Source organism: Pinus tabuliformis, chromosome 3_1, assembly GCF_031772625.1.
Source record: "Pinus tabuliformis cultivar Carrire ecotype Pingquan chromosome 3_1, CPIR1, whole genome shotgun sequence".
Classification (NCBI taxonomy): domain Eukaryota; kingdom Viridiplantae; phylum Streptophyta; class Pinopsida; order Pinales; family Pinaceae; genus Pinus; species Pinus tabuliformis.
In genome coordinates, this window is record NC_142301.1 from 879865561 (window position 1) to 879878277 (window position 12717).

The following is a 12717-nucleotide window of genomic DNA, read 5'->3' on the forward strand; positions in this document are numbered from 1 at the left end:
GATGAATATGTTTTGTTTTATAAGTTATTCAGGTGCTATGTAATCTTTTGGCTTGTTAGTGAATGCAGGTTTCGAAGAGAAGGAGGAGCTCATCTGGATCGGTGAGGCTGGACTACTACAAAGCGTTGGACTAAAGGTATGTTATAAACACATGATTACTTGTATTCTAAATGCATATTTAGAGAAAGGTAGTGTTTACTTGTCTTGTTTGTCACTAGAAAGCCTTAGCTTCTAGGGAGGTCGGTTTTGTCCGCAAAATTGACTCTTTCCGCATGACAAAATGGCGACTCCGCTGGGGAACTCCATTGATGTGAATGATTTTTCCTTTGTCTGAAACTTTGATTTGAGATAAGTCATTTTCTTTCTGGTTTTTGGTTGTCTGACTGTGTATTGGGTGGCTTAGCTTAGGGTTAAATTAGATTTTAGTTTTTCTTGGTTTTGCTAGAAGTACGCAGCCTCTGTGTTAAGCACAGTGCATACCTGTATGCACTGCAGCTTTGTGCACAGAGCGTATATGCACCTGTGCAAACAGGTTGCCTGCGTACCTTGTCAAAATTGAGAAATTTTCAGTTTTCTCCTTTTTTGCCTCTTAGATTTTGTTTATAAGTTGTTTTTTACCACCCAAATCCACTGGTTACCTGCCAGAGATCTTCATCTGAACTTGTTTCATCAGTGTCAAGAGTTTTAGTGGAATTCGTAGAGGTTCTAGCCTTAGGGTTTGATTTTTGCATTGGTCCTGTAGTGACTTTGGCTTTAGGAGTCATAAAACCTTGGATCTCCCTGGTATTTGCAGTCTTCTTAGGAGTCGTACCTTTCATAGAATCCACCCTTGTGAGACATCTACCTTTGTTTTGTCTCTTTGCCGAATCTCGAAAAAGTTTGTTGATTGAACTGTGAATTTCATTTTACGAAAAAGAACAAAAGATTTTGTGTTTGTTTTTAGCTAGTTTTTGATTCTGCATTGACTAGTCCTTAGTTAAATCACGACTGAGTAAAACATCCTGGGATCATACTTTGTAGGTTTTGGCCTCATTAGATTTGCTTATTAGGTGAATTTATTTTTGATTTGCTTTTAAGTAGCTTTGATTTGATTGTCATAGATTTGTAAAGCTTTGACTTTTGATTTTTAAATGCTTTGTTAGGTAGGAAAAAATCCAAAAAATCTCTTTTGAAAGAAAAGTTTGCTTAGGTAGTATTTGAGTCTTTGAAAGGAAAAGGAATTTTCGTGAAATAATTAGTGGTCATGTGTTGTATGTTTTGGAAAAGATAAAGAGATTGTTTCTTTGATTTTCATTGCCAAGAAAGTTGTCTTTATATCAATTTTGCATTCTCCAACTCTCTTAGCTAAGGAATTCATTGAAAAAGAAAATTAGTATAAATCATCCTAAGTGCATCTTTTTAGTGGTTTGAGTCGAGTCTACACACCATCAGTTTCATCTCTGCTACCTTTTGTCTTAAAGAAAAGCCATAAAAATTAACGCTTAAAGTAAAATCAACTTAGTAACTTTTTATTTACTAGGGCTCTGAAACACCAATATAGATCAGGCTAGTGTCTTGGAGTAGGAGAGTAATTAACTCTCCAAGACAGTAAAACCAAACAAGTAGCTTATCTTGTGGTAGGATAAATCCAACTGTTTCATTTGTACTCTGGGAAAGCTCCTCTTAAAGGAGAAGCACGAGACCGTGTCCGAACCAGTGAGGGGATCAATCCTCCTTCATTGGGAAAGACGCCAGATACGCACGTATTACAAACGGTAAACCTCGGATTATTGTCGAGGAGCCTGGGGTCACTTGTCAGTAAACCTTGGATTATTGTCAAGGAGCCGGCAAGGGGATTGAGCTTGTTACTCTGCCCTTGCGTGCTATCGGGTCGTAGACTGTTCCCCCAGGTATATTTGTTGCTGTTGGTAACCTTAGTGACCATTATCTTTAGGATTCTACCTGAGGTGACGGTGGAGGGAAGATCCCACTGTACCTGGAGCAGACGTCGGCTAGACTCACTTGGATTTTTCGGGGGGTTCACTTCACTCGAGACGGTTAAAGTGGAGGAACTTGTGCCGGTCTATTCATTAAGCAGGTTGCCGGGGTAACTGTTCCACCCACCACTTCTGTACTGAATTCGGCGATGTTGGGCTTCATCACCAACTAGTGTTTTCGGTCCGGAAGGCTACTGTTTGTGTATGGTTTGACCCTAGATTCTTTAGGCGTGTGATTCGAATTTGTTTGGTTCTTTAGAGACTTTAGGTGGTTTGCTTTGAAATTTTACTTTGTTTGCATGTGGAGTAGTTAAAAGTTTTTAACTGTGGCGGAATTACCGAGACAGTCCCGTAGACTTCGGGGCCAGTCTCCTGAGATTGTTACCGCGGCCGATTTGTTGAGGAAGTCTCGTAGACTTCGGGGTGAGCCTCCTCAAGACGTCCCGAGTCATTACGAAGGTTTGAAAGTCCTTGTAACTCCTCCTAGTGGCAGTAAAGTAGGTTCACCTGAAGAAGGAGAGTCTTCGTTGGTAGTCCATCCAGATTACCAAAGTCTAGAAACAGGTTATAATCCTGAAGCTGTTGCAGTTTCCGAGCTTGCTGGTAGTTTTTCATCTACTAGTGATATAGGCGAAGAACCTGAAATATTTGAACCTGTTACTCCAACTTCTAGTGTTCCTGATTCACCTAGGGTAGAAAGAGTCATCACCGAAAATCTTCCTTCTGGTTTGATAGCTATTGAAGAACTTGCTCCAGAAGAAGAAGTAGGCGTCCCTATCCCTGAAGATCAACCTACCATTGATCTAAGGGAGCGTGAATCTATTTTTTACATTCCACCTAGAAGTACTACTTGGTATCTTTCGTTAACTAATTACTTAGACAACTCAGGGATAATTTTTTCTCCACCTCGTACTCCTTATCCACCCAGAGGTATTTATACTCCTGTAAATATGTCTAGTCAGTCGTCCGTGTTTACTCAATCTCCTGAATCTTTTTTGTATGGTGGTCCTTCTGTTCCTGCTAGGTATCAGTCACTTTCTGGTACTTTTGCAGGAGCATCTCCTCAACCCATTGGACATGGGTCATTAACTGGAAACAATGGTAATAAACCGTTGGGCGTAGGAGACATTTATATGATGTCAGGTTCAATTCCCGGTTCTCAACCTCAAGGTGGCCAGTTACCGCCTGGGGGGCAGCCTCAATTAACGCCTGGGGGGCAACCTCAAGGTACACAACTTGCGTCTGGGGGGCAACCTCAAGGACAGTATGTACCCATGGTACAGTACATTCCTCAAGGTCAACCCCAGCCTCAATATGTACCCCAGGGTCAACCTCAGTATCAATTTATGCCCCAAGGTCAACCCCAGTATCAGTACTTACCTCAAGGGTATCTAACCCAAGGTCAGTACTCGAGTCAAGGTTATCAACCACCCCAAGGTCAATCTTATGTTCAAGGTATGGGAAATGTACCTTTCAATTATCAATCCTACCCTCAATCCGGTTATGGATCTCAATATCCTCAACCTGTCATGGGTCAATACCCCGGAATGAACATAGTGTGGGATCCATCGCAAGTTCAACAAGTGTTGCAGCCAAGCGTACAGTTGTCATCTCAAACTGGACAACCTATAGTTTCTGGTCCACCCCAGCAACCAGTCCAGTCTAATGTTCAAACTTTTGTACCTTCGGTAGTTACTCAGTCGCCAATTGCACCTAGTACTCCATCTCAAACGACTTCTGCAACTACCGCAACATCTGTTCCTTCCACCACACTTACTTCTGGAGTATCGACAGCTCCGGTTTCTACTGTCTCTGCCACTACTCCGCAGACATCTTTACCATTGTCTGGATCCACGATTCAAACTACGGTTCAGATGCCTGTGGGGCAGCCAGGTTCAAGTACGGTTGTCACTACTCAACCACAATTTTTTTATCAACCGTACCAGGGACAGTACCAATACGGGCCTGCTGTCCAACAACCGGTTTACCAGTATCAACCGTATCTTGGGTACACTTATCAACAACCACAGCAACCCCAGTACGGTCCGGTTAATCCTGGTTTTCCGGGAGGATACAATATCCCGAATGCGATTCCTGTTCCAAGTTATCCTGGATATCCTCCTCCTGGGACTGGTCTTGTGACTCAGAGTTTTAGGGATCCTAATCGGCAATTTCCGTTTATCACAACTTTGGATTTACCAGACTTGACGCGCCTAACGAACGATCCAATAAATTATCTTCCGTTCTGGCCGCCAATGCCAAATAAGTTGCCCAGTGACATACCCAAGTTCGAAGGTAAGTCTGGAGAGGATCCATCAAATCACGTGATGACTTACCACCTCTGGTGTGCCTCAAATTCCATCTCAGATGATTCGATCCGTTTACGTCTTTTCCAGCGTACGCTCATTGGTCTCGCGGCCAAGTGGTACATTGAGTTACCACGGGCCTCTTTTTATAATTTTAGTCAGTTAGCTACATCGTTCTTAACTCATTTTCAGTTGCCGGTCAGATATGATAATGGCACCGAGTTATTAACTTCATTAAAACAGTCGACGTCCACTTATATTTCCGACCATATTCATGAATGGAGACGTCGAAGGCGATTAGTGAAAGTTTTTATCCCGAACCAAATCTTAGCTGAATGGTTTGTTAAATCATTATTACCGAAGATTACTGAAGACGTAGCTAAGGCCGGAGTAGTTACTGAGGAGCAAGTGATTGCTCAAGCACAGTACCTTGACTTAGTTTATACTCAGTCGGGTACGTTACACGAAAAGATCCCAGATCTTCCAAAGTCAAATCAAATCGTTGCTGCTCCTTCAGGATCTCATGCTCCTGATGGCATGATTGGTACGGTCAATACTAAAAGCAAGAAGAAGTCTTCAAAGAATTCTTCGCCCATTATCACCTTACCAGACTCCCCGACAGGAGAATCTTCTGCTGAAGTTTCCGCTGATATTCACGTTGTAGAGTCATCTACGGCTAAATCAAAAAATGATGGGAAGAAGAAAGGCAAGAAGAAGAATAAAGCAGACAAAACTCCAAAGGAGAAAACAGAAAAATCGGAAACCAATGACGAAAAGCGCAAGCCTCGTTATCCTTGTCTTATTTGTGAAGAAGATCATTTTACAAGAGATTGCCCTCATCGGGCCGAGGTTGCGAAACTCGTCAAGGGTTCCCAAATTCCTACTGTCTTGAAGGACCCATTTCCGAAAGATAGCAAAATGATATGTTCTTCCTCGAGTGCCGCTGAAGAACCCATATTGATGATGTCTCATGTAAGGATTGCGACTCAGTCACACGATTATGGTAGTAAAAGTCCTGTTGATGGATCGAAAGAAGCAGAATCTTCTCAGTCAAATCCATCAACCTCAGCTCCCGGTTCCGATCCACTACAGATCGAAAAACCTAACCCTGACTTAGTAATTAAACCGCCCGCCAAGGGTGTACTTCGAAGGTCTGCTTTCAATCCACATGCGAGAGCGGCCCAGAATTACAACATTGTTGAGGATTTAGCTGTTTCACCCTCAGCAATGTCGGCTTTAGAAGTGCTGCAATCATGCCCAGCACAACGAAAATTACTTTTGTCGGCTATAGGAGCTGTTGATGCTCAGGACCCGAACCTAATAAACTTTGATCTAGAAAATAGTACACCGCGTTTACCTCATCAGATGGCTTTCCAGATCCCAGTGATAGTCAAAAACAGACCTATTCATCGGACTGTAATTGATGAGGGAGCTTCCACGTGTATTATGTCGATACAGTGTTGGAGATCGCTTGGTTCTCCTTCACTAAATCAATCCCCGACAATTCTTAAGGCCTTTGATGGCCGTGGGTTCCATCCGTTTGGCATTCTACAGGATTTGCCTATAGGGGTTGAAGGAAAAACCGTTAGTCTGGATGTGGAGGTGGTTGATGCCCCTCTAGACTACAACCTTCTCTTGGGTCGAAGTTGGTCTTACGCTATGACAGCGGTCGTCTCATCGGTCTTCAGAGTAATTAAATTTCCACATAATGGCAAGATCCTGACCATAGACCAGCTGGCTTACTTTTCATCCGACCCAGCCTCTTCAGAGAGTATCCAGCATGTCGGTAAAATGACTATCCCTTATAAGGATGTTGGTGTAGGATTAGTTAAAGATGCCGGTTTACTGGGCACTTTTCCTTTTCCTCCAATCAACGCCGTGTCTTCATTCGCATCCATTCATATGATTACATCAGATACCATTGTTTACGACAATCCTTGGATCGTTCCTTCCGAATCTGAAATAGATTCATTTGGTGATGCTATGCCTTTGAGTCCGTATGAAATTGCTTATGAAGCCGTGCAGTCTTTTACCGACCTCGTTCAACCAAAATCGACCAAATGAATGTGGTCCGTGAGGAATCACTTTTCGCTTCAACCTCGGAGTTAATAGCGTTTCCCGAAGTTGTGTCATCTGACGAACAACTTTGTGAAGTCCTGTGTGTAGACGATTTACCATGGGAAGATCTCCATCATAGATCTTCGTTTTTACCTGAGTATGATCGCTTTGAAAATGATTTCTCATCAGTTTTTACAGCTGAATATGTCAAGGAAGCTCAGAGTCCAATGAAACATCCTGATTCAGAGCTGAATTTGGGAAACATCTCTTGCACTGTTCCCATCGACATTTCAGTCAAGCCCGGAATCATTGAAAACATTCATATAGGTGCCTCGTGTTCAGATGACGAAATTCAGACATACAAGGCCCTATTTCAAGAATTCCGCGACGTGTTTGCCTGGTCCTATGAAAAAATGCCAGGAATTGATCCCGCAATTGTTGTCCATGAGATTAAGACTTACCCGGACACTAAACCCGTCTGGCAACGCTTGCATCAGATTCACCCACGAAAAGCGGCTGCAATTAAAGCAGAAGTTGAGAAGCTGTTGAAAGCAGGTTTCATTTATCTGATCCCGTTAACGGATTGGGTATCGAATATTGTTCCGGTTAACAAAAAACAGGGAACAATAAGAATATGTATCGACTATAGGGATATCAATCGTGCTTGTCCCAAAGACAACTATCCAACACCCTATATCGATCAAATAATTGATGATTGTGCCGGAAGTGAAATATTTTCCTTTATGGACGGGTTTTCCGGTTACAATCAAATCAATATTCTACCTGCCGATCAACCAAAAACGGCTTTCATTTGCCCATGGGGGACATTTGCTTATTGCAAACTACCTTTTGGACTTAAGAATGTCGGAGCCACTTTTCAAAGGGCGATGTCTTATGCGTTTCATGACATCAAACACGTTGTGCAACCGTATCTCGATGATTTGCCTGCTCATTCATTACATCGAGCTGATCACCTTGTCCATTTACGAGCAATCTTCATGAGGTGTAGGCATTATCGTATACGGTTGAACCCACACAAATGTGTCTTCTGTATAGAAGTGGGACGATTGCTTGGATTTGTAGTTTCAAAAGCCGGCATTCGCGTCGATCCCTCGAAGGTAGAAGCTATCATCAAATTGCCTCCTCCTTCGAGTCTTTGCCAACTCCAAAGTTTGCAGGGGAAAGCAAACTTTTTACGCCGATTCATTCCTAACTACGCCGAGGTTACAAAAGGTTTTACACGGTTGTTGAAACAGAACGCTCAATTCTCTTGGGATGAGATAGCTCAGCAATCTTTTGATGCACTTAAACACGCATTGACCCATGCACCGTTGTTGCATCCTCCCAACTACAACCAAGATTACTTTTTGTACCTCGCCGCCTCTCATTCCACTATTGGAATGGTGTTAGTTCAGGAAGACAAATTCGCAACGGAACATGTGATATATTATCTTAGTAGGACGTTAAATCCCACTGAGCTAAAATATTCGCATGTGGAGAAATTGGCCCTGGCAGCCGTTCAGGCTGTCCAACGTTTTCGTCACTACATTCTTCTCCGTAAAACTACAGTCATTTCGGATTGCAACCCTATGATCTACATTTTGACTAAACAATTGCTAGGGGGAAAGTACTCTAAATGGATCGTTATCCTGCAAGAGTTCGACTTGGAATTTGAAAAATCTAAGTCTAAGAAATCTTTAGTCTTTGCAGAGTTGATGTGTGATTTCCCGCGTGCTGACACGGAAACTGTGGCAGAGGAACCCATTGCAGATGAATCTTTGTTTCTCATCAGCACTTTAGATCCGTGGTATGGGGATATAATCGTCTATCTCCAAACCCAATCCTTTCGGCCCGAAGCTTCAAAGTCGGAACGTCGGAAAATTCGATTCCAGTCCCAACAGTACAAAATTATTGGAGATACTCTTTATCGCCGTGGGGCGGACTTGGTTTTCCGACGTTGCTTAACTCACGAAGAGGCAGAAAGGGTTTCGAATGACTGTCACTCTGGGGCGTGTGGCGGTCATATGTCTGGGTATGCCACAGCTCAGAAGGTGTTGCATGCTGGCTACTTCTGGCCATCCATGTTTAAATATTGTATCATTGCGGTCCGAAAATGCCACAACTGTCAAGTGTTTGATCGCAAGATGCGCGCACCACCTGCTCCTCTCCACCCTATAATTACCGTTGGTCCTTTTGCCAAATGGGGTATTGACTTTATTACATGTAACCCTCACTCGGCCGGGGGGCATGCGTATATCATCCTTGCGGTTGATTATTTTACTAAGTGGGCCGAGGCGATGCCTACATTCGAGGCAGACGGCAAGACAGCTGCAATTTTCATATTCAATCACATTATTGCTAGGTTTGGTGTCCCACAAGCGATAATCACTGACCATGGGCGCCATTTTCGAAACATTATGATGACAGAACTTACAGGCCAGCTTGGTTTGCGTCACGATAGCTCAACTCCTTATTATCCATAAGCCAACGGTCTGGTTGAGTCCATCAACAAAGTTTTAGTTATCATGATCCGACGAATCATTGGGATTCATCGGTCGAATTGGCACAACATGTTATTTTCCGCGCTTTAGGCATACCGAACTTCAGTGAAAACATCAACAGGGTTCACTCCTTTCCAACTAGTTTATGGTTTGAAAGCTGTGCTGCCCATTGAATGCGAAATCCCATCACTTCAAATGGCTGTCGAATTACTTCCAGCTACTTCCGAAGAGGAGAAGCGCTTATTATACTTAGCTCAATTAGATGAGACTTGACGCGATGATGCACTGGCAATCGAGACTCATGCAAAACAAATGAAAGCTCAGTATGATCGAAATGTGACCCCTCGAAATTTTTCGGAAGGAGACCTAGTGCTATTGTATGATCAAGCTAACGATAAATTAGGTGTTGGAAAATTCGTTCCTATGTGGCATGGGCCCTACATTGTTAAGCGAAAGCTAGCAAAAGGGGCCTATGAGCTGGTTGACTTTGACGGGACTCTTTGGGTAAACCTAGAAATGGACTTTACCTAAAGAGGTACTATGCTTAAAAGATGGGTGTGGAGATTTTAGTTAGGTTAGTCAGGTTAATTTTTCTTTCTAGCTAGTGTGTTTGTTAGTATAGACAGTGTGCTTAGCTTAGAAAGTATGTTTTTCGTCGTTATTCTGCTTATCTTGGTTTTACCCTTGATGTTTGCAGATGTCGATGTCTCTCCAAACATACATTGGATTCGCTGATGGTGCTTGTCGTAATACACGGAATATCTCTTCCGCAGCTTGGGTTATTTATTCGCCCTCTGACGAGTTAGTTTCTATGCATGGGGTGAGCCTCGGTCAAACAACAAACAACATTGCAGAGTACAGTGCAGTGGTTGAGTTATTGTCTGAATCTATTTCATTTGGGATTCGGAGTTTGATAGTGAGGTTAGATTCTGAACTCGTTGTATTACAGCTTAATAGAGTTTATGCCATTAGAAATCCAGTGTTATTAAGGTTATTTTTGAGAGTGCGTCTCTTGGAACGTGAGTTTGATTACATTGAATATCAACATATTCCAAGGTCTTTTAATACATTAGCAGATGCAATTGCTTCTCGAATGTTAGACAGACATTTGCGATAATCATACATGTAAATTTAAAAACATTTAATCACACATGTTTAACAAGATAAGCCAGTAATAATGATATATATAAATAGGGGTGTGTCAAAATACATCGTCTTCGATCATAGGTTGCAAAACACCTTATGATCGGCAAAAATGATAAGTACAAAAAACCAAAATGTCACATGTGTCTACAAAAACGAACATCCAATCACTGGTGATGATCTCTATACGACACCACTGCACGGGCTACCCTACACAAGAACCTCCTAAAAGGTCCTGGAACTCCGACTACATAGCGCTGAAGTCTGATAGGAATATCATCTATACTAGTCTCTGGTATATCTGCCGTTAGACGCTCTAGGTCTTGCTCCAACTCAGCTAAGGTCTCTGTAGCCTCGTTCTATGGGACCAGTGCCGGTGCAACTGTTTGTCTCCTCTCGAAAGGCCGGAGATTGGCTGGACGCCGTGGGCCTGCATCTGCATTTTGAAAATTGTCACTGTCAGTTTTGAGACGATATAAAAACAAAAAAGTAGATAAGTTAAAACACTTGTGGAAAATAAAGTACCTGTGTCATCCCACTGTTCTCCCGGAGGAAGAATCATGTCCGGATCGCGACGAAAATCGACTCCGGCATAAGGAAAATCCTGAATCGAGAAGACTTGGTCCTCTAACCAGTGAAAATACTCCGGTCTAAATCGAACAACCTCCGTGCCCTCGTCAGGATGACGGGCCATCACCGCAACCCATCGCATCAACTTAGGCTCTCGGGGAAGCCCAGCCTCAACAGTGAGCTGCTGCGGGATCAACATCGGAACCCTCTCTAGAGCAAAACTCACAACTAAAGGCCCATAACCAAAAGTCTTCAGTTGCCCGTTTTTTGCCCTAGTCAGTTGGCCCTTTAAATTGGCCAACACAGCATCGCACCAGTTGAAAATGGTGCCCTGATAGCAGTCAATCGCCATCCGCATTTGGGACCCGGTGGCAATGTGCAAAGCGGCTGCGCCACAGAGTCTGGTAACTGTAAAAGCAATTACCATAAGTTCAGGTCGGGATATCTTTTTGATCTCTATCCCTCTCTCCTGGTTCTGATTATTGCACCACTCTAGATGGAGACTAGCGATGGACTGGCCACCCGGCCTAGTCCCAGACAGAGTCAATTGTTCGCCCCTCTTGGGCAAACCAGTGAGAAAGTAAATGTCTGAGGGCTCTATTTCGAGCTGATGCCCTCCAATGTAAAAGCACTGATCCTGGACGTTCCACCTTTCGACCAGCCACTCTAGAAATCTTACCTGGGCCCTCATGCCAGGTATGGCCCAGTATTTGTAAAGACCGCATGCCTTTAAAGCATCAATGGAAGGTTGATGATTAATCATGGCCAAATCGACATCTTCGTGCTCTCTTTCGCGCCAATCAAGCATGGTGGGCAATCTACACACCATAAAACATCTGTTAGAATCAATAAAATTGAAAGATTTTGGTTCATTTTGGAGAAATTGGAGTTTAAAAACCCACTCCGCGGTGTACGCAGCCTGCCTTTAGAGACAGAGCGTGTGTATGCAGGCTGTCTTAAGGCAAGCTGCGTACGCCCGAAATTTCCCAACTGGGAAAATGTCGGGGTATGCAGGTCACCTTTGGAGCACCTGCGTACCCCGAAAAGCGGCCCTTGAAACCCCAAGCCCTCCAAAAAATGAAACTAAAGCTTAAAATCAAATTCTAAACGGATGGAAATGCAAGGGAGGATTTTGTAGAATACCTGATGAGACGGCGTTCAGTTTCGACGGTCGGATTCTCCGCAACGACCACGGGAAGTTTCTTGCCAAAAGCCGTTTTTCTCTCCTCAACAGTGAAATGGTAAAAATGAAATGGTAAAACCCCTTTTTATAGGTATTTTGAGTAAATGAATGTTAAATTTGTTTATTTTCCACCATGAAAAGGTATTTTTCAAAGTATTTTTATCTATATTAAACAGGTATGAGTAATGTGTTGGTTTTTGTGCAGGATAAAAGGATTTTCAGGGAAAATTGTCATTTTTCACAAACAAAAACATCAGAGTCATCTTTTAAGCCCTTTTCTGACTCCTAAAACATGAAAATATTGCCGAGCGTTTCTTTTACACTCGTTAAAACGAAATTAAAAGACGGTCCCCTTATAGCCCTTTTTATGACCATAAAAACAGGAAAAGATTGCCGGGTTTTTGTCATTTCAAACTCGATACTAGAAATAAAACGACGTGTCCTTGATCGCTTTTTACTTTTCAGGTCAAAGACACTAACTATGAAAGTACTCCTTGGTCGTAAAAAACCAAGCGGTTCTCTCAAGTATTATTTTATAATTTTTCGGGCTTGGGAGACACAAATTTACGAAAAAGTTCAACCCTGGAGTCTTCTTAAGTTTTTCACTCTCTAAAATTGAAAAACGCTGAGTTTCTCCTATACTGGACTCGTTAAAATTTCACAGTAAAGGACCTGTTCGATTACAAACAGGAACGGACCACTCCTTCTTATGGTTCGAATCTAAACTAAGTTGGACTCATCCGAAGGATGAGCTTATAATCAAGAATATGTTATCCTCCTCAAGCTTGTAAAAAATAAAGAGGTACTTGCCAGAAATGGTGGGGGAAAAGAGAGAAAAATGAGCCTATTTGTTATCCTTTGTCTCAGAAGAAACCTTATCACTACTCTTGAACACGACACTTTTTATTCACCTGGGTTGGGAAATCCTTTGCCTCACAGTTGATTGAACCACATTGAAAGTCTTCAGCCGGGTATTAACT